Consider the following 21,203-nt stretch of genomic DNA (forward strand, 5'->3'; position numbering starts at 1 on the left):
ACTAAGCAAAACATTGTCATAGAGCTTCATGACCTAAAACAATATATAATCTTTTCAAAGAGCACTTGACAAAAAGAGGCAATAACCAAACTCAGAGGAAACAGCTGCCCAAAGCAGCAGCAGGAGGAGTCAAAATGTACTGCCGATCAACAACAAGGATGCTTTGGTGGCGGAGAGATAATAATAGATTCCCAAGCCCATTGTATAGCTTCCCCTTTCCCCTTCCATTGGTTATAAGATATTAGGCTTGTCACCTGTGTAATGACAGGAACTGTGTGGGACCAAGAGAAATTGGCATGGTGCAGTGGACAGAGTATATCTGACAGACAAACTTATTAAGGTCTCTGTAAGTCAGATGTAAGCCACCCAGAGACCTCTGGGTAGAGTGGGCGGCATATAAATTAAATAAATAAATAAATAAATAAATAAATAAATAAATGTGACTTGATGGCACATAACAAACAAATAATAGAGACCACCAGCTTCAGGAAGAAACATAGAATTTATATTGAACCATATATGAATTATATATGGCACTTAAAGAGTTACTTTTGCCCAAAACATGGTGTGTGTGCGCACACACACATCTCTGTGTACATATGTCTGTTTTTGTATGTGCTTTGTATGCATGTATATGTCTGCTTTGACATTTTTGCTTCTGCATCAGTGATGCTAAGCCTATTTGAAGGCTTGGATTATTAAATTATTTACATCCACTAAACCCATGATGTTATACAGTCTGTAGACTAGAGTCGTTGCTTTTAAAATGATCTAAACTAATGCAGAATTTTCAATGATGATTTGACAGGAAGTCAGGTATAAATGCTTCTAAATAAATAAGAATGTATGAGCTGAGAGTTAAACAAGAAAAAGCTTTGGATAAATTTTCTTTCACAGCAGAACCTGAAAGTACCTAGCTGGTGAGATATTATCTTTCAGTGGATAGTAGATGATCTTGTCAGTCTGCCATAAACTGATGGAAGCTTTTTGCTCAAGCAGCACAATTGTCTCAGCATGAAACAGATTTCTCAGTTTGTGCTTTCCACATGTCTTCATGACATGAACAACAACTGTACCAGAAGACCAGATGTTGTGTTTTTGAGGAAAGGGGAAGGAGATAATAATAACTGTCACTATTTATGCTAGTATGGCACACAGTAATACAGACTGTCTTTTTCTTGGGAGAATGTCTACATGGGAAATGAGTGTTAAAAATAGAGAAGACAATGAAAGAAATCCAGGACGTCCTGTGAGAGCTTTGTCATCCTCCAAGAGAAGCTGTGGCTGGCAGCTACTCAGAGGCAAAGATGGCCAAGGCAATGAAATAAAATAACTTCCCACAGGCGAGAAGTCCCAGGATGGCTGGAAAGCAAGTAAACAAAAATAAAGCTGAAAGCAACTTGGGGTGACCCAGACAAGAGTCAATCCAAAAATATAACAGGTGTATAGAGCAGAGAGTAGGGATAATAGACACACTGTGGAATGAGATAGCTCATCCCCAGAGTATTCCTACTGACACCTTTCTAGGTCCCTGCCAGAGTATTCTGGCATTTTTTTGGTGCAGGTAGGATCACTCTGTTTTGATTTGTTTCCTGCCTGTGTGATTGCTGGAAATGAACCAAAGCAGAGCTTGCAGTTTAAATTTGCCTTCTTCGTTCAATTTCCCATAAGTGGCTTAAGACTGTCACTTCACAATATGGAAATTAAACAGTCCCTCTGCTCTGTGGAGAGGCAGAGGAGGTAATTTTTTTTAAAAAAAAAACTTTATTAAGAAGTACTTTAAACAAAAGGAAAATTTCTTCCTGGAAGCAGGAGGAGACACGAGAGAGCAAGGGCAGATATTTTATTTTCTTTCCTCTTGTTTTCTTAAAGGAGCCAGACCAAATAGGGTTGCTTGAGGGGCAGGTACCCAATGGCATAAAAAACCTCTACCCAACCTGAAGCAATCATATTTAGCTCACACCATCCTGCTCCAAATGACCCCATGTAGATAAGCCCATAGTATGAGAAAGGGGCCATAAACAGAACACTCATATATTTAGACAAAACATTTATTTTGGTTTCATCGTGCATGTATCAGAGAATGGGCTACGTTGTCCTGTTGTGCTGTGAGCTCAAGTCTTATGCCACACCATCTTACTCCCTTTATTCTACCCTTTCTTTATTCTACATAAAAACAGAGTTATTGACCACAACTGTGCATGTAATCCCTCTTCCAGGTCAATAGATAAGTAACTGTACTGAAAGCAAGGCAAAATCTTGTGCAAACACTGTTTCACAAGGGAGCAGTAGTCCCTTTCCAGGGAGAAACAAAAGAACTTGGCTTTTCTGATCAAAACAAAAGGCAGAAAACCAGAACACTGATAGTATCTATTTTGAGGACGGGAAGGACATAACTAAAATGTATGGAATTTCAGGGCCTAACTACTGGTTATAAAGAAGTATGGTGTAGAGTTCCTTTCCAATGGGCTGATTTGGATTTGAAAGCACTTGAAAGAAATGGGTGGGTGGTGGTAGTGGCTGGATCAAAGAGGGAGTGGCAAAGGAGAGGCTGTGGTGTAACTCTTTCTCCCATTCTCTAGACTTCATTCACCTTTTGTTAATCTTGCTGGATGGGGTGGGCAGAGATAGGCATATGGCTAAAACTGATTAACCTGTTCCTTTCGTTTTTCATCCTGCAGCATACATGGTTCTCCTCCATCCTCATTTTATCCTAAGGTAAGTCTCAGGGGTAACCTGAGTGAGGATTTGAACCTGGATCTCCTCCATCTTAGTCCGACACCCTAACCACTATACTGCACTGGCTCTAATTTAGTTTTTATGAAGCAGGATTTCTTAAGGCACCCGAGCTCCAGCATTAAAAACCACACTGGCAGGAACCCTAGATGGGGGATGTTTCTGTAGTTTAAAGAGACTGGACTGAATTATGATCAATCTATCCAAGAAATGCAAGGATTGCGATGTTTCCTCGAGATATTGAAATGGATGTCTTTTTTTTTTTTTTGGCTCATTTTTGGGGTGGGGTGGCAAAAGCCAGGCTTTGCAACCTGGGAAAGGATGTGAGAGGAGACACTTTTATAACCATCAATGTAATGTTAAACAAACCCCAAAACATTAACTGGGGCAATTTAAACACATTTCCTGCAATTTGTAATGTTTATTTTGATATATATTCAGACTGTTTATGTAATTCCCCCCCCCCTCGGTGCATGAACTACTCTTGGCAAAAAATGGCTGTATCTTCCCAGGCGTGTAAATCTACTATTATGATTGGCTGAGCTTTAATAAATGATCTGTAATCCCAAACAAGCCGCCAAATGCCGGGAACAGAGATGTGCCAGGAGGACCACATTATCCAGAGCTCCAAAATGGAAATACTGACTCCTTGTTGTCAACAGCCGATCTTCATTGACTTCCAAATGACCCCATAGAAAGCTTCAGTTGTAGAAGCGTTAGTTTTACTTCTAGGCCACTTCAGCATCCAGAAAGCTTTTCTACTTTCAGGGTTCAATGACATGTGGTCATCTCTACTTTGGCTGTGGCCACTTGTGAGCTGATCCGCCACCATGGGGAGAAGGTAAAACACATGGCAGTTGATATCACAAGATGTGCTGTTTACATGCTGCCATTCTGTAAATTAGGCAGTTCTTGCTGTATCTCTGAAACTGTATCCACAGGCATATGGACAGAAGTTCTTGATCCACATAATGAGCCAGTTCACAGAAACAACTCACTAGCCACTGCCTTGTAGAATAATTTAAAAGCAAACAGTCCCTGGTCATTAGATTGCAACCTTCAGCAAACTTAGCTGACCAGGTATGTGGGATCAGTGGAGTCAAGCCTGCCCCTGAACCTCCCATAGTGTGTACCTTCACACCCTCTGGGCTCCAGTATTGGCATCCTGGGTGGCCCCACCAGGAGGAAGGATCCAGCCCCTTGTGTAGAGGGTCCTTCCCCGACAGGCGGTGCCCTTTGGTAGCAGAGTGTCATGAGTGCAGCCGAAGATCTGGAACCTGAAGGGTTAACTGTGGCTAAGGAGAATGCTGAGCAATTAGAAATACAAACACCTGAATCACCCCCAGATTCTCCTCCCCCAGTAGACAGGATGAGGGCCAGGCTGAGGGGAAGACTTATGACCAAAAGGTCAGAGGATCGCTTGAAGGCTGCTCGCAGAAACATCCAATCAACTAGCCCTGAGTACTGACAGGATGAAAAGCCTTCCAAGCAGTTCAAGGGGCTGTTTTACTATATAAACAGCTCTCAGACGGCTGAAAATCCGTGGAAGCAACAAGTGAAACCTCTGGCTTGCATCCATGCTCCTGACAACCTTGAATCATGTTCTCTTGGCTCTGGACTCTGACCCTGGACTATGTTGTGTGAGTTGGCTTTGGTATTTGGATATCGGCTCTGCATTCCCTGAATTCCTGACTTTGGACTGGCTTATCGGACTCTGCTGTTGTAACCCCTGGGAACGTGACACAGAGGCATTAATGGAAGAACTGCCCACTTCTAATTTAAGACACCTGGATGGATCAATTCAGGGGTCAGAGACAGGATGGTGGTACCCAGAGAGGGTAAAAGGGAAGGGAATCAGAGACTTGGAGGTGGTGTGTACTCATATATTTTCATATACTATGTTTGTGCACCTGTGTGTGTGTGTGTGTACATGCATGAATGAGTGCATGCATTTGTGCATGCATATGTGTGTGCATGCATTCTTGTGGTTAGGTCACCTGCATTCTTGTGGTTAGGTCACAACTTCACTTTTGGATGTTAGGGGTCTGTCTTTCTCCCTTTCACTTTCTTACTGATGGCGGTGGTGTCGCTGCTAAACCTCAGAACAGCTGACTTCTGCTTCTGTTTTTCTTGTGTTCTCTGGGCTGGAGGTGTGTAAATAATTCTGCCAGAAATAATTCTGATGGGGCCATGTAACCCTACCTTACTTCACCCCACCACAATTCATAACTATTTTCATCTTTCCATTAGCAGGAAAGGGGTTTTTCACTGAGATCTAGGAAGACACAAAAACCAACATGAGTACAGGTGAGAAGTGGTTTGGAGTGTTTCCAAAAGGGCCTGGACACTAATCTGTACATCATTATTCGGGTGCAGACTGAATCAGTGGGCCAGTGAACCTCCCCAGTGACAACTGAGTCTAAATAAATTGGCAGGGTAAAGCCACTATGAGATTATTTTACTTTATGCGTCTTTAAAAATCAGGCCCTCAGCATGGAGAAACACTGGACTTACCAGGTGGTTCTACATATAACTTGGACAGAATTGTATTTCTATCTGATGGTTTTTTACTTTTCCATCCAAGATTGACCATGAACAGCCTGTTTATCACACCATCCCCTCCTCAAGAACTAGATCCAACCTTAGTCCAACTAGAATAGGCCAAGTGGAATTAGTTCAACCTCCACAACTTGTGATAAATCAGTCCCATTCATTTTAGTGTGTCTGCTTAGTAGAGATTTTTTTAAAAGAATGAATCCACATATCTGAGTGGTAAAGACATGACATGAGAACCTTTTAAAACTTCTGCAGCAAGACAGAAGATGATACTTCTGTTAGTGCAGCCTAAAATAGCATTTGCCTTTTTTGTAGCCACATCACACTGTTGACTCACATTCAGCTTGATCACTCCAATATCCTTCTTGCTTGTAGTATTGATGAGCCAGGTATCCCCCATCTTGTAACTCTGTGTTTTGTTTCTTTCTCCTAGACGCAACACTTTGCACTTATCCCTGTTAAATTTCATTCTGTTTTTTTCAGCCTGGTGCTTAAGCCTATCCAGATCATTTTGAATTTTATTTTGGTCTTCCAGGGTATTAATTATTCCACCCAATTGTGTGCCATCCGTAAATTTGATTAGCATTCCCTGTACCCCCTGATCCAGGTCATTAATAAAATGTTGAAGAGCACAGGGCCCAGGACTGAGCCCTGAGGTAGCCCACATGTTACCTTCTCCCAGTTTGAGAAGGAGCCATTAATCATCATCTTCTGAGTATGATTCTATAGCCAACTGTGTTTTTCATTGTGATTCTCTGTAATGTCTGTAAAAGAAGCACTGTATCTTCTCTAATGCACACTAGGCTATGAACAAGTATTAGCGGTTATATAAGTGAAAACAAAATAAAAATAAAAGGTAAAAAAATAAAAAAAGTTCTCACATTCTTTACAGCACAAAGCTTCTACTAAAGACCTGCATAGCAAAGACACTATCATCATAATGTTTAACACCCAGTGACTTTCTCACAAGCCAACCACAATCTCTGTATTTTGATATCTATGCCTTGATGCCATGTATAAATATTTTCCATGTTATATCTCCTTCTCTTTTATCTGATGAAGTGGACTTATATAAGTTAATCTTTAAGGTGCTACCACGCTTTTGTCTCTTTTTATTTTTTATTATTATTTTGTTTTCACCTATAATGAAAATAAACTGTGTTAGACAGCTAGCAAATGTACAGCTAGCAAAAGAAGAGAAACTGTAGGAGGGGGCTTCAGCAGATATTCCATGTGGACATTTTGCAATATTTGGGGCTGCTTAGCTTAGAAAATAAGCATGATGCAGGCACAATGCATAGGCAGAACATTTTCATTAAAAGATCCATGCAAGGGTGGGGGGTTCAAAAGTGTTCATATCAAATGTACGTTAAAGGGACAACTGATTTAGTTCTAAGTGTGGGTATAATATAGGAAAAAAATATTTGAGGGGAAAATATTTGCTTCTTAAATACAAGAGGGTGTGCCTGCCATCTCTAAAAGACTTGCCAGCTTGTGTATGTATGAGAGTGTTTTTCTTGTTAAATGTTTTCCTTCCCTGCATATTAATAATAAAAATGTACATAGGTCACCATTATAAATGACTGGAAAATGTAAACGGTGGCAGAAGGCCATGAATACCGCAATGATGACAATCTGGTAGAATGTGAATCTTTTTGCCAGTATAAATATTACACCACTCATCCAGATTATGCTGAATGTGTTTTTGAAATAAAGATCTAGGAAATACATTGAGTAGCAAATCAAAAAGCCATTATCCCAAACACTGTTAGTTTTCTTTAGTAGGCTTGCAGACCACAATCCCTTGACAAGTTGTTTTGCAGAAATGCAAGTGGCCAATGAGACATTTTGATGCCTAATATAAAATCCAAAGGGTGCTCTCTCCTACTCCTGTATCCAGTAACTCAGCATAGCTTGCTATTTAATTAAGACCACCACCATGCCCTGTGTACTGGGAAGGCCAGCCTCCAGGGTGAGCCTCATTAAAATAACTGGACCAGAATAGTTGAATAGTACCTATTCCCCAGCTCCCAATCATTTCAATGGGCTTCTGCAACTTCCAACCAATGGCCAGGGCTCACAGGGTCAAAGTCCAAGGACTCTCTGAATAGTAGGGGCTGGGACAGCATCTGCCAGCCCTTCCTCCTCATCTATTCCCACTAGGCCTAGCTGCAATCCTCACAGTAGCTAGGGAAGAAAGGGGTTTTCCCTTTGCTACCTCACACCATCTGCATCTGTTGGCCGAGTCAATCATAGGGCCAGCCTAGAGTATGAATTGTGCCTTTGAAGCTATTTCGTATACAGTACTAATAATAATTGCATGCAATTGAGTCAATTCTGGTTTATGGTGACTTTTTTCAGAGTTTTCTAAGCAGAGAGCACTCAGAAATGGTCTTCACCCTTCAACAACATTGGTGCTTGGGGTGCCAGATCTCCATGTAGTTCAGCATCCATGTATAACTCTTATGGTCCCAAAATATAACCACAATCCATAAACAGCCATGTCTCTCTCTCTCTCTCTCTCTCTCTCTCTCTCTCTCACACACACACACACACACACACACTTACACTTGAGTCTCTCTCTCTCTCTCTCTCTCTCTCTCTCACACACACACACACACACACACACACACACACACACACACACAAAAGCAGGCAAAAGACAGGAAAAGCCTCTATCAAAAGGGGGCAATCAGAGGTGAAGTCTCTCCTCCTACACCTGGGGCAGCATGCTGTTATGGCCTTCCCTCTCCCATGTCAGCCTCCTGGCCTGTGCCAGCACCCTTCTCGGCCATTATGTGCAGCCGCCATGGCAGGAGAGGGGGCAGGCAGGCAGGCAAAGAGCAGTATCGCATTTATTGAATATTTATTTATTGAACATCTATTTATTTAGTGAAAACTTTAATTTTTAAAAATCTGTGCATAACCCATAACCATGCTACTCAAACTTGTCCAATTCAAGGAAGAAGTGTGCAGCTTTCCCAAGGCTACATAGGCTGCCTTTTCTCTCCCGGGAGGCATCATGGGGAACTGAAACCAACCTCTAGCTCCGCAACTAGATATCCAACTCACTGAGTTATCCAGCAGGCTATAAATGGTGAAGGGGTGGGAAATTCCCTCACAGTCTGGAGGGAGGACCACGAGCTTCTAGTACTAATACTGGGCATTTGCTAATGTAGTTGCAGGAATGTTTGGGTTCCTTAAAATCATTATTTCGAGAAGGTCTGATTCTCCAGAGTTCATGTTTACACTGAAATCTCTGTGGCATGACAGAAAAGCATTTTGTGTGAATATACAGAATTGTTTGGGTGTGATGTAGAAGCCAACAGTGGCCTTGAGTTTCATTGCCATGGCAATATCATAACAATGGATCCATTGTGCAGCAAACAGCTGAAGTCAGGTCTTTTTTTTTAAAGTCTTAGCATGCCATACCAAAGACCTTATCATCTCTCTATGTTGACAGAAAAGAAACAGGCTGGTATAAATTAAAAGCAGAAGTATGTGTTCCAGTGAAGATATGAGCATCAAAACAAGGGATCCATTCTCTCATATGTGACCTCTAGTTGGAAGCATTTCTGTCGAACTTCTTTGGCAATTTATTTTTTTCCTCTTTCTTTAATTCTGGTCCCATTTGCTTTGGCACAGAACACATTCTCCACAGGCAGGCTGGGAAAAGAGCTGTATTAGCCGCTCACGTGTCTCATAATTCCAGGATCTGCCAGAGCTACAAGCTGAGGGAGGGGAAAATGTCCATCTCACAGCTGGGAAAGAGGCTTTGGTGACTCAGTAAGCACGTTAAATTATTATGGCATTACTCGTCCTGTGTAAAGTTAGGGTGTGGGAGCACTGAGCCAAAGAGAACGTTGACCATATTTAATGGTGAATTCCCAATGATGAGGGGCTTCTAAAATATTCTCAGGAAGATGTGATTCAGCTTCCTAGGAAACCAAAGAAAACTGTGGCTGCTAGGAGGAGACGCCAAGTAAACACTGTTTGCTGTGGAGGAACATGGAGGCATTCCTGCTGAGAGAACATATTCATGCAGCGATCATTGAAGATATACCTCATTTTCTTCCAGTCTGATCTGATGCTATTTTGAGGATAGCCATAATGTCAACGGTTCATGACATAAATTCAAATTTATTATTACTCTGCCTGTGGCAAGTTTGTATTGAGCTAAACAGGCCTGTTCATATGGTTCTAACTTAGGATAATGAGGGACCCATGACACTGAGGCAAACCACACAGCAATTTTATTATGTTCTTGTCCGTCTTACAGAGATAGGACATGCTGCTTTATATTTCCCTATCTTAACAGTGCACACCTCTGCTTGACCTCACATCTGTGAAATTCTGTGAGGAAGAGGCGCTTCCATGCCACAACCCCCTACTGAACAAGATCCATAATTTGAAATTAGCTTGAGTTGTCTTACAACATTAAATTTTTTTTAGATATCAGCCACAAACAATTGCAGGGCAGCAATGGGTGGTGGTGGTTGTATTTTATTTTATCACCAGTCAGGGTATTAAGGAGTTGACCTCTTCAATCTCATGAAATTGGATTTTCCCTTCAACGTTTAAATCTGTATTTCAATTGCCCACTGCAGTTGAAAATGATCACTTTGGAAGTGAAATGCTAGAAGAAAAGAACACAAAACACAATCATATGGAAAAGCCATACAGTGAAAACCAATTAAACATTACAGGATAAAAACAGTCTGGAAGTCCTCAGTAACAGTTTGGAGGCCTGCTTCCTTGTGATTTAACGGAGAGAAAAAAAAAGTGATTTAAAAAACCTATGTGACACTTAAAACTGATTGAAGCAATGGTACTTGGTATCTGGTTGTATTTGATGGCATATTTCACCTTTACTCCTGAGGAGCTTGTTGTATCATCTATGCAAGAAGTGATCCTGTGATATAAGAGAGGCTGAGAGACAGGAAATGGATCAGCCCCAAACATTTTGCTGCCCAAGGAGAGGGGGGATATGCTGCTCCTCCCCCATGTTTTGTGGTGTGGTGTCCAAAGCCAGCCAAATTATTTTGGTACCTGAGGCTGAGACAAACCAAATCTCAGAAGTACATTTCTGCATCCTTGGTAGTAAAAACACAGTAATAACAAAGTAAATAATGAAAAGAAAAAGTCAGAAATCTTTGTATTTGTGAAGGTTTTCACGGCTGGGATCTAATGGTTGTTAGAGCCTGAAAAACACACAACAACCATCAGAAATCTTTCATGACATCAAAAATATGCTGCCTGAGACAGCTGCTGTACCATGCCTAATGGTTGAGCCGGTCCTGCACCACAATTGGTCCAGGTATGTTATGCCTAAGTATATATGTGAAGCTCAGCTTCTCAAACTAAGTCAGATTATCTCTGCAACACTGCTCTGTCTGGCTAAGAAATATTACTCTGCTTTCGTATCAAGGTACACTTTTTTAACATCACAAAAGCTACTGGTGATGTTTAAAAAAGTGACTCAGACATAGTTCTCACTTCAATAAATCTGTGCCTGGACTGGTTCAGCTCTGACTGGCTGAAGTGGAATGATGAAGACGCTTGAGTGCTTTTTTCAGAAGTAGTTTCTTGTGTTTCCTCTTTTGTGTCCTCAGGAGAGCCTCTATTTTCATTCTGAAGAAAAAAGAGGAACATTATAACAGCCACTAAAGTAGCTATATGAAAAATATCATGAGAAAAGCAAGGTGGGCATTCCTTAACTGCTGTTTTCACAAGATTGCTCTGAATACATGGACGGTGTGCAGCCAGAAGGCAGGGAACAAAAGCATTTGTTTCATTCTTGTTATAATCAATCCTCTGATATTGTATCAACTAAAACGAACCAGCCAACCAACCAAAAAACACTGCTCTCAAATCTTTGAGCAGTCTGCCTCAGGGACCATCTCAGAGATGTAAAAGTGCTAACACACATTCACAAATACATACACATTTGTATTTGTGAATGGGGGTGGGGTAGAAGTCCATTTCCAGTTTTGAAAAACTAGTACATTTGGGGCTGTTTGGCTGCAGAGCTAGTATGGTGTAGTTGGACAGAGTGATGGACTAGGACTCAGGAAACCTCGGATTCCTCTCAGCCATGAAAACTCATTCAGGAATGGCACTGGTAAAACCCACTCTTTAAATATCTCCCATACACCAAAGACCATATAAGGACTGCTGAAAGTTAAATGTAACTTCATGGCACATAACACAACAAACGGTGCAGAGGGGCCCTGCAACTTAATTAAAAGGTAGGTTAGCAATCTTGGAGGCTTCCAGACGTAGTTCTCTAATGCCCCCAAAAGAAGAGGGTGGGAGAAGCCTGAAACAAAGGACAGCTCAGAGGCAGGAGTGGAGGGTCAACTCCTCCCGAAAATTTGGGAATTCTCCCCATCACAGCCCACAAACTGACGCTGGCTGCAAATACAGCCCGACAACCTGCACAGAGTCACGGATCATCACTATGCCCTGCTGGTAGGATTTGGGGATGGAAAGCAATCATAACATTCATTCTTTATGCTAGTTGTACTTTCCCCCCCTTATCCTTATTTTCATTTCCTTTTTCATGCTCTGCTCATCACTGTGGTTTAAGCATTGATCACTAGCATTTAACAACTAACTGGTCAGGAGTCACATTAAGATACAGTCTATCACCCTCATTGTAGTTGTTCTCATTATCATGATTGACATGATTCAAGTACACTTAATCTTTGTTCTGTCGTCCTTCTACTTTTTCTATCAGGCCCTGGAAAGTTACTTTCTGAAAGTAATTAGTTCCTAGAATTGTACATCTGGAAGGGGACCCAAAGGTCATTGAGCCCATGTCCTTGCAGAAGAAGGAAATCCATCCATAAAGCAACCTTGAGAGGTAGCCATTGAACCTCCACTTAAAAATCTCCAATGAAATGAATCCACCATTTTCCTAGGCAGTCTGTTCCCCTTTCAAACGGCCCTCACTATCAGGAAGTCCTTCTTAGTGTTTAGTCAATATAGCCTGTTTTGTCATTTCGATGCAGTGTTTTGACTCTTACCCTCTGAAACTGAACAAAACAATCTTCCACAAGACAACAGTTAAAATATCTGAAGATGGTTACCATGTCAACTCTCAGTCCTCTCTGTTTCTGTTGCTCCTTCATGTGTCTGCTATGTAATGAATGTTGCTAGTTGCAACATTGATTTTTGTTTGCATTCCTTTCAAGTTTTTGCTACTTCAAAAAACTTCAGGATTCAAATGAAGAGTGAAATTAAACTTGAAAAACTATTTAAATTTCCCAAAAATGATGTTTATAAATAACATTTACAACCAGAAAACATGTTATACTGATAAAGTAACTTCATACTAACATGTTCCAATGCCTGCAAAATGCAAACTGGCTGTACACTGGCTATAATGTAGAGTACAGTAACAGCTTTTTCTTTACAGACGGCCATGGCCCAGTCTGTATGATAGAGCTAGCACACTGTTAAAAGCAGAGCTCGCTCTAAAAGGAAAAAGAAAAATGTCTTTTTATCCCAACACAAGATTGGCTTATTCAGCATGTTGCAAATTAACTTGCTTTTGCTTTGTGATTGATCACTGGGAGGCAAACATGGACTTCATTTGGAAATCTGATTGAACTCTGGAGGAATAAATGTAATAGCAGAAAATGAGCATTTCTCTTATGGTGTGGTTTGAATCCAACCTCCTTGTGAATCGTTATTTCCCAAGTTCTGCTTTCTCTCTCTTTGTCCAGTGGTGCAGAATCACATTTGGGTTGGTGTTTCCTCAAGCTGTGCCTTTCCTTCTCTATCAGTGGATTAATCTTTCTGTCTGCTTTCCTAACCTCTTCATTTACTACCACCAATGCAGAAACACACTGAAAAGCATTATGGGTAATCTCTCTCAGCATTCCACAGACAACAATTCTGTATAGAATGAACATGTGATGAAAGGAACAGGATCAATCTCAATGGCTCAGCTCTATCCTTTGACGCATTAAATGTCAAAAGATCAAAACCTGACCCTGTGCCCACACAACCTCTATGATCCTAGGGCTTTCTATATCAACTAGACCTCCATCTTCTGGCAATCATTCAGTTTCTCATTTGACTGCTGATGCTACTGTTTAGGTTTTCATTGCTGGCACTTGACTATATTTTAATATCTCAGTTGTCAAAATATTTTAGCATGATGCTTATGATTTGCCTGTTTTGCCCCTTTTTATTGCAGTGTTTATGGTTCGTGCTTTTGAGATGTAGATTTTATTGACTATCCTTGTTTTTTATATTTATGGACTTCACAGAGAGCTTTAGCAGTTGGGCAGTATATAAAGATTTTCAGTAAATAATAAGAAAAGATGCACACAGGCACAAGTGTACATGCCTAGGCTCTGTCTTGGATTTTAGGCAAACAAGGGCAGAAAGCATGACTCCAACCATCCTTCATGTGTTCCTTCGATCTGGAACTGTTGTGCAAGAACAGTGTGCACCAAAGCACTATACTTACACACACACACACACATTGATTTGATGAGACACCAATTTCCACCTTCTTTATTTGATGTGTGAAAATGGCAAACCCTTGACCTCAGTAAGGAAACTTATACATGACAGAAAGGAGAGGCAAACCTCATTTTCTGTCCACATGCAAGACAGTTCCAACAGGCCATTTTCAGCTGTAGTCAACAAAGTACATTTTGTTTAGAGATACAGTCCTCCTTCCCCCACAAATTATGGAGATTTCTTGATATAAATGGCTATTTTAAGAGCCCGAAATACTTCTTTTCCGCACAAGCCTAATAGAATTTCTGGAAATGTTTAATTTCCAGATTGTATTGAAAAAGCTCTCTCAAACAAAGTGTGCATCATTTGGATCTATTTATATAGCCTGCATGCCTTCTGAGTACGTTCCTCATGAATGATTTTCGACCTTCAGTTTTGTTTTCATTGGGTTACTGAGAAGGATCAACAAGTGTTTTGCTTATTTTCTTAGAATGAAATATTTATCTCTTAGTCTGAAGAGGGATTTTTTTGAGGGGGGAGAGAAATGACGTGTAAAAATAGAGGCTGCAACCCACAAGGAGGCTCTAAAAGAACATGGAAGGCCATGGATGGATAGATGGAGGCAGGCAGAAGAAAGAAGGGTTTTTAGGTCTTTAAGAGGTGAACTCAGTCCTTGAAAGAACATAGGAGACTAGGCATGACTTGGTAGATTAATGTTCTCACCATTCTCCTCAAAGCAGGCTGTACTCATCCAGCCATATCTGAACATCAAAGTCCAGTCTTGGGAGGGTTCTTTTTTTGTACTACAACTTGCACAATGTCATGCAACTGAGGTATTCTGGGAGTTGTTGTCCAAAAACCAAAAGGAATTTTTGAAGCTCTGTGCAAACTTTTCTCAAAGCCCCATTAAGTTTAAAAAAGGTTTGGATGCAACATTAAAAGGCTGTGCTTTGGGAGCAACAGAAGAAGAAGAAGCTTTTTGAGGCCCAATATGAAGCTAGTCACACAGTTTATTGGACTTTGGCCAAGATAACCGGATACTCTATCTTTTGTTTATTTTATAGAAAAGAGGCACACTGTTCATCCATTTGTACCTTTTCTATTATTAACTTCAGGGGGAACCATGCCACAACATTAATGGGGCAAAAGGTATTTCCCGCACTACTCTTGACCCAATAGTGTGTAACTCTACATACCAACCTAAAGGGCTGTGTGTAGTGCTGCGCTTCCAGTTGCCAAGAAGACCTGCCAGGTTTCTGGGTGGTGGCTAAAGTCTCAGAGAAATGCTAGGCTTCTCCTGGCCTTCAGGTGAGGAAACAAACTCCAGAGTATGTTGCACTGGAAGAAGAGTGAGTTTTGTTTTTGTGAATTAACAAAATTAAAGTGAGAGGGAGATTAAATTGGGGGGAGGGAACTAAAAGATTCTGACCTGGGATAAGGAGTAAATCTCAATGCCAATCAGCTATGCATCACCATCATTGTAGAACTGCAGAGCTAGAAGGGATCCTATGAATTATCAAGTCCAGCCCCTGTCAAGGAGGCACAGTGAGGAATCGAACTCTCAGCCTCTGGCTTCACAGTAATGCTTGACCTGTAGAGAAAGCTCCTACCAATCTCCTGTCTTCCTTCTCTACCCCCAGATGGGAACCATATGTTTAGATAGCTGTTAGGTCCTGTTTCCAATGCTCCTGTGATCCTTCCCTAATCAAAGCCTGCATGACGATATACAGTAAATGGTATCCACACAAGCACTTGATTGATTACATTGAGAGACCCACAATCTCTCTCTCACACACAAAGAATAATAAATATTGCAGTTCTCCCTTCCTCTTGAAAGTGGTACAATTTCTCTTTTTCTTCTAACATTCTGCACTTAAAAAATGTCCATGATCATATGGTCCCCATGACTGGAGTTTCCAGGGACAACCTGACCTTTCCATTAGTGTTTCACCTGTTAATTTCTTTCTGCTTTGGATTCCTGGGTTTATCACCCTATCTCTTTCATTTGTCAAAGTGAGATTTTTCTTTAAAAAAACCCATAAAACAACAAAAAACACAAACAAACCCAAAAACACCACCCAAAATTCTCAATTTTGATTTACAGATTTTTCCATGGTCTTTTGATGTATTCCGTTTCTGACAGATCTTTAACTTTTGTGTGCAGGATGCTACCTGCTTCTAGTATTCCAAACTATTTATAATTTTCATCACTTGATAGTGATTTTATAATGCCACCATTTTAAAACTCTATTCCATCTACTTTTTGGATGTTGCCGCATCGACTGGGTCAATGCGTGCTTGGGTCAAAAAAGAGACCGGGCTTCTTGACATGCTAAACGACTCTGCCTTGGAGCAACTTGTCATGGAGCCCACTAGAGGACAGGTTATTCTGGATTTAATATTGTGTGGTGCTAAGGATCTGGTTAGAGATGTGAATGTCACTGAGCCGCTAGGTAATATTGGCCACATTGCAATCTCTTTCGCCACGCATGTTGGGGTGAAAGTGTCAAGCAAATCTGACACAAAAACCCTTGATTTCTGAAGGGTGGGCTTCCCTCAGTAGATGACACTAGTTAGAAATAAGTTGAAAGGGAAGGTAAAAAGAATCTAATCTCTTCAGAGTGCATGGAATCTGTTTAAAGCAACGGTGGTAGAGGCCCAGCGGAAGTGTATACCACAAAGAAAGAAGGAAGGGCTCAGCTAAGTCCAAGAGGGTGCCGGCATGGTTAACGAGCGGAATCAGAGAGGCTTTAAAGGGCATGGAGGGGTCCTTCTGTAAATGGAAGTCGTTCCCAAACAAGGAAAATAAAAAGGAACACAAAACCTGGGAAAAGAAATGTAAGAAGATTATATGGAAGGCAAAGAAAGACTTTGAGGAGCGTATGGCCAGCAATATATAGGGGAATAATAAAAGCTTTTTTAAATATGTTAGAATCAGGAAACCTTTAGATAGTGAGGGAGGCAAAGGGAGGAGATTGCAGAGAAATTAAATGAATTCTTCACATCTGATTCCACTGCTCAAATGGCCCCTCCTGCCTAATGAATTAAATCAGATACAGGTTAAAAGAGAGGATGTTTTAGACCTAACTGATAAATTGAGGATCAATAAGTTACCGAGCCCAAATGGCATCCACCCAAGGGTTATTAAGGAACTTAGGAATGAAGTTGCTGATCTCTTAACTAAAATATATAACTTGTCCCTTAAAACTAGTACAGTGCCAGAGGACTGGAGGATAGCACATGTCATATCAATCTTTAAAATTATAAATAGTTTGGAATACTAGAAGCAGGTAGCATCCTGCACACAAAAGTTAAAGATCTGACAAAAACAGAATACATCCCTTTAAAAAGGGAGGGGGGGGACAGAAGAAACCACATGCTGGATAGCCTAATGTCTGTTCCAGGGAAGATGGTGGAAAGCCTCATCCAGGACGAAATCTTAAGACACATAGAAGAACATGCCTTGCTGAGGGAAAATCAGCATGGCTTTTGTAAGGGCAAGTCATGCCTCATAAACCATTTAGAGTTCTTTGAAAAGGTCAACATGCATGTGGATGCAGGCGAACCAGTGGATATTGTCTATCTGGATTTTTAGAAGGTGTTTGATGCAGTGTTCCCCAGGGATCTGTCCTGGGACTGTGCTTTTCAAACTGTTTATCAATGACCTGGAGACAGGGATAAGGAGTGAGGTGGCCAAGTTTGCAAACCGCTGTATGGTCTTGGCCACCGTGCTGCAGCTCAATGTCAGAGTTTGGCAATCTTCTTATAGCTTAGGCCATCTTTATGTAGAGCAACAATTCATTTTTTCAGATTCTCAGATAGTTCATTTCCATGAGGTGCCATGTGGAACTTTCAATGACCAGTCTGAGAGAGCAAGAGCGATAACACCTGCTTCCCCTTCATACCTGAGACTTGTGACACTAATGATAAATGTATGGTTCATCCCTTAGAACTGCCAACAGAAGTTTCAAACTTTGTAGCTGCATTCAATAATGAGCATACTATACATGACTTGTTTGTTTAATTAAAATGTGGTCTACTGTTCTGTGTTTGCGCAGGAGATGGGGAAGAATAAAAGTAAAATTCCATAACTGGGCAACTTGTCAGACAACAGGAAGGAAGCCAGGAGTCCAACATTTTCCTACGTCTAAATAGCAAAATTCTGAGTAAAATTATCAACACACACGTCTTTGAAGCAATTGAATGAAAGAAATCAATGAGTGGGAGAAGCAGAGAGTATTTATGTAAGCCCAACCAAGCCAATTTCTTTTTAAAAAAGTCTTATTTAAGAAAATGTTTTCATAGGAAACGTAACCTCAGCTAACTTCTTTTTAAAAAGTCATTTTCTGCAAAGCTCTTGCAGTTAAGTATTCCTGTACTGCCAATTCTGTTGCCCCTTAGGGCTACTGGAAATAAAATGATATGTGGGAATGGAGCCTGATCTGCTGAAAGTTTGAAACTGGCCTATGGGACTTAGAGCTATGGCCATCTGTATATGTCTCTGACATCTGTGACTCATGTTCCATATTCTCTCTGGGGAGAGGTGAACAGGCCACTAACATACACCATAAAAGGCAGTATTGTATAAAATGTATATGTGGCATAATTTACCTGTATAGATCCAAAACTTATCATGCAAACCGAATTATGCAACATATTAGCCAAGGAACAAAAATGTTAACCAGGTGACTTCTATGTCTACCTGTTCAGCCTGTTTCTCAGGTGCTAACTATTAATGGACAAGGTCTAGGTTCCTGATCTTCTTCTGAATGGCTCTTTTTAAAAAAACCAATCTTGGACTGGGCAGATCTTCAGATACCTTGAAAAAGAGGATGTTCCACTAGCAAAGGGGGGATTGTTCTCTATTCCTCTATCAGAGAGCATGTATGACTATCTTGGGGAAAGCAGACTTCAGATTTCAGGAATCTACTTTTTAATTTGTTGGGGGGTTTGCTTTACTAGAATACCAATATCTTGAGTGATGTAGTCTTGTAGTGTGGGGGTGATTTGAAGGCCCAGGGTAGGGCCAAAACAAGGGAGGTGGGGCTGGGTATAAATCTTACCTACTGAGCATGCAAAGCACAGATTAAATCTATCTCTATCTGTTCAGGAGAACCTCCAGTACAACTATTTTCTGACATGCCAAACACAATTCAGTTCTACGTGTGGATTTAGCACCATGCAAGAGCTGTCTGAATTGCCAATCGGAGTTCTTGTTCCATGCAAAATATTTCCAGCTACCAGGTAGAACTATTTCTATCCAAACCTCTATCTTTTGGGGGTATTAAATAGCTATTTCACTGAAGAAACTTGTAGATGGATGGAAAACAGTCCAAGTGGTATATCTGACCAGCCGACCAGAAATTCCTTAACCATGCTGTGTATAGTGTTGACTAAGATACATTGGTGATCCAATTCAGTGGTTCCCAACCTTGACTAACCCAACTGTTCTTTGACTGCAATTCCCAGAAACCTTCACCACCAGTTGGGCTGGCCGGGGTTTCTGGCAGCTGCAGTCCAAGAACATCTGGGTTACCCAAAGTTGAGAATCACTGATCTAACTCAATACACCAAAGGGTTAAACTGCAGAAGCCTCTGTGCTGCATGGTCAGAAGATGTGCAGTTGTAAGATCAAATCCATGCGATGGAGTGAGCCCACGTCACTTGTCCCAGCTCCCGCCAACCTAGTGGTTTGAAAGCATGCAAAATGCAAAACTGTGAGTAGATAAATAGGTACCACCTTGGTGGGAAGGTAAATTATGTTCCGTGTCTAGTTACGCTGGCCATGTGACCACAGAAGATTGTCTGTGGACAAATGCTAGTTCTATGGGTTGGAAACGGAGATGAGCACCGCCCCCTAGAGTCAGACACGACTGGACAAAATTGTCAAGGGGAATCTTTACATTTTACCTTTATTAAGGATAGGAAATTTCATAGAGCTGCTATAAGTTGGAAGCACTTTGGCGGCATGTAAGAGCCGCAGCAACAATAGTGGCAGCCTTTTGCCAACAAGCACCTGTATTCAGCTCAGATGAGCAACCAAAGCTTATCATGGCTACTGTAGATTTTCTTTTTTGACAGAGTAATTTATCTTTGGCATTCTTCTGAAACCCTGAGAATTTTACCTTTTAATGCTTGAGCACTGTTAACTTTTGACCTGTGTCAGCAGTCAGGTTAGAATGAGTTTAGTCACATCAGTCTGAAGAGAAATTAAAGCCAAGCTCAGGAAGGTGAAAGGGCAAAGCCTTAAAGGGATCACCTTAATTGACTGGGCCTCTTAATCCCGCCTGTTCTTGTACATTAACCCAAATGCCTCTAGTTCTTCTCCAACCTGTGGATTTTTTTTGGGGGGGGGAGAGTGAAAGACTTACCCTTTCACTAACAAAGCCAAGCAGTAGAAGGAACATGACCTCAGGTCTTCCGGAGGGTGTTTCTAGGATCTTGCTGAATGTACTCCTTTATCTTAACCCCTTTCCCAGCGGGTTTAAGAGATGAAAATTATCAGCCAGATCCTTCTCAGTTTGAAATATGTCAGTGATATTCTGCAGCCCTACACATTCCACATGCTATTTAAGATGGTGTTTGTGTCTCGCTGACCTCGGTACTTGAAACAAGCATGACTAGAACATGTTTTGGGGCATGCTACGTTTATTATCTGATCAGCTCGAGGGATAAGCTTTCGTTTTACTCAGACACTTTGTTCACATGAACCTTTTCTTTTTAAAGCAACAGTCATGGCTGGTGTCCATTATGGTTGGCAGGGAAGGTGCAGCAATAATGGTGGGTGTAGCTGGAGCGATAAGTAGAACTAGGGATGGACAAAAAGACAGACAGAGGCATGCGCATGTGCACCCACACCCACAAAGTGATTCACACAGACACATTTTTACATACACACAAAGGCAGGCCTGAAGCACCTACATACAAGCACACATACAGGCCAGGCAAGCCTGCATTGAAACATTCCCTCATCCTCCACTCAACTTGTTCGTTCTACAGAAGGGCTGAGGAGAAAAATTAGAGATATTCCTCCTTCCTTTTCCTCTTGGAAACATTCATTCACATTTCCTCTTTCCCTGCTCCCCTGCCTGACATATTTTCTCATTCACACACAGAAAGCATGAGGTTGGGAGTTTTAGGAGGATAGGAACAATGTTGGGGCCTTGTTTCTCCACCTCAGGTGAGGAGGCAGATGGGGCTGAAGGTAGCCTGAGGAGGGGTAGCTCCCTACTTGCCCTAACAGGCCATCTTCCACCGGATAGCTGTTTTTATGAAACTGCAGCATTTGTGGCCTATGCGGTTTGGTCCTTGTGAACTTGCATGGTGCTAGGCCTCATGAGGTCTCCTGATGTGATGACATTATCCTTATCCAGAATTAACCTGGGTTGGAGAGCTTGAGGATTTGCAGCTGCACAATCAATCCTAAGAGCTAC

General features: G+C 41.3%; 1 long non-coding RNA gene across 1 annotated transcript; it reads right to left on the reverse strand.

Moving 5' to 3' along the window:
- Positions 1-2,613: 2,613 nt before the first annotated feature.
- On the reverse strand, positions 2,614-15,704 carry LOC144583803 (uncharacterized). Its single transcript, XR_013537761.1, has 2 exons — positions 10,789-15,704; positions 2,614-9,928 (listed from the first exon to the last, which is right to left on the reverse strand). It is a non-coding gene; the product is annotated as an uncharacterized LOC144583803 (long non-coding RNA).
- Between the last annotated feature and the right edge of the window lie 5,499 nt (positions 15,705-21,203).

Source organism: Pogona vitticeps, chromosome 6, assembly GCF_051106095.1.
Source record: "Pogona vitticeps strain Pit_001003342236 chromosome 6, PviZW2.1, whole genome shotgun sequence".
Taxonomy (NCBI): Eukaryota; Metazoa; Chordata; class Lepidosauria; order Squamata; family Agamidae; genus Pogona; species Pogona vitticeps.